Below are 2262 nucleotides of genomic sequence, written 5' to 3' on the forward strand. Positions count from 1 at the left end.
GTGCAGTCAGTTAAGCATCTGACCCTCGATTGCGGCTCAGGTCACGATCTCACAGTTTGTGAGTTCAAGCCTCCCGGCAGGCTCTGCACTGATTGCATGGAGCCTGCTTGGGATTCTGTCCCTCCTCTTTGACCCTTCCCCGCTGTGCTCTCTTTCTCTTTCTCTCTCAAAATAAACAAAAGAAATGGCGTCTTCATCATTAAGCTGGTAGGAAGATGGCATCTTTTCATATATCAGAGAAGATACGGACGAGAGATTGTCTTGTCATATATTGCTTTTCAGAATAATACAGAGATTAGCATGACTCCTATGCAAGGATGACGCACGCAAATTCACGAACCATTCCATATATTTTTTAAAAGAACAAGACACATGTCTCTACACCCCTTAGCAGGTTTCATGCATCATTTAAAAAACTGGGCCTGAAGCAATTACTGGCAAGGGTGATGAAATTACCGTAACTGTCTTAAAAAAAAAATTATCTGCTGTGAAATAAAGTCAATCACATTTCCACTGCACAAGGTTTTCATACACTTTTTGTTCTATTTTCTTCCTCAGCTCTATTGAGATATAACTGACATATAACATTGTATAAGTTTAAGGTGTAGAACATGTTTATTTGATGCACTTACATATTGCAAAACAATTACTGCTATAGCAGTTAGCTAATGCCTCCATCACATCAAATAATTACCCTTTCTTTTTTGTGATGAGAACATTTAGCATCTACTCTGTTCTTCTTTATGCAGTTGATAACAAACGATGGGATTTTGACCCCTCTATATTGAAGGTCATTAATAGGTTGCTATTTTATGTTATGACCAAGTTGTATCTAATAGGAAAGTCTTCTGATAACACTTTGATATATACCAAGTAAATAAATGAAAACTTTACTTTTTTATTAAGTAAAGAAGAGGTTAAGTAAAAGTAAAAAAAATGCGGGGATGTCTTACTGAAGCAAATGTTGATTTATTTGTATGTAATCTATACATATCCTTAGAGTATATCTTTGTATTTTGTGTAATTTGTAATTGTAGATTTATATTCATCATAGTGCATGAAAACTCCCACACACTCAAAAACAACCATTTTCATGTGTTGAACTATGTCATGAGCTTATCTGAAAGTATTGTTGGTTGTTCTGAAGCAAACATTGTACTTTTGTTTATTTGGTACAAATTTTTGTTCTTTTCGAGGGAAGAATGAACTGAGGCTTTTTAATATTTCTTTCTTTTCCACCGTGCTCATATTGGGTAGTGATTTAATGTATAAATAGTAAATACCTTGGATGAGACTCACCATATTCTGCAGAGTCAGATTACTAATCAATTTCTTCTTTAGAAAGATGAAAAAAGCAACAGCTAAAAATTTCTGAGACATACTGTCCTTTTTGGAAAATGTCAGGCCCCGGTTTAAATTCAATAGGAGTAATTTCAGGAGATTTCTCTGATGCAGTCCTTCTAAAATTTTGTCAGGGGGACAATACCTTGTTTATCCCCTGATTAATGTATTACTTTGAAAGAACAGCTGAGGAGATCTGATGTGTCAGTTCATTTAAATGCTGCCATTTTGCTTTTGTTGGAGGAGCACGGCAATCACCCTTACACCGCGATGAATAAGACCTTGGCAGTTGCTGCTGTAAAAGTCTGATCAATCTTCTTGCCTTAGGCAGACAAAGGGGGATGGGGAAGAAGGCAGGAGGAGGAGTTCCTTTATATCCATATTTCCCAGAACTCTCCTGACAGACTGTGCACCTTCTGATTTATGTTATGTGCAAAGAGAGCTAGAGAATGGCTCACATCATTTGCAGCTTAACTTCTCTGAAAGCTAAAAGACAGCAGCGTGAATTGTCAGCAAGTCAGACATATGGCCTTAACTCATCTGTGGAATAATCAATTGTCTACGTATGCGACAAAAAATATGTATATATAAAATGTCTAATGTTAGCATTATTTTACTTTATGTCGTTTGATTTAACACGTTACCCTGGCCTTGAGGAATTTCTTTTTTTTTTTTTTAATTTCTTTTAATGTTTATTTATTTTTGAGACAGAGAGAGACAGAGCATGAATGGGGGAGGGTCAGAGAGAGAGGGCGACACAGAATCAGAAGCAGGCTCCAGGCTCTGAGCTGTCAGTACAGAGCCTGACACGGGGCTCAAACTCACGACCTTGAGATCATGACCTGAGCCGAAGTCAGACGCTTAACCGACTGAGCCACCCAGGCGGCCCGAGGAATTTATTTCTTCAGACTCTCTTACCTC

At 37.7% G+C, this 2262-nt stretch overlaps 1 non-coding gene across 1 annotated transcript; it reads left to right on the plus strand.

Annotated features, from left to right (window-relative positions):
- The first annotated feature begins 247 nt into the window (after positions 1 to 247).
- Positions 248 to 354, plus strand: LOC111561555. The gene has a single exon (XR_002744201.1). It is a non-coding gene; the product is annotated as a U6 spliceosomal RNA (small nuclear RNA).
- Positions 355 to 2262: the final 1908 nt, after the last annotated feature.

This window comes from Felis catus, chromosome B4 (genome assembly GCF_018350175.1).
Source record: "Felis catus isolate Fca126 chromosome B4, F.catus_Fca126_mat1.0, whole genome shotgun sequence".
In the NCBI taxonomy this organism is placed as follows: Eukaryota; Metazoa; Chordata; class Mammalia; order Carnivora; family Felidae; genus Felis; species Felis catus.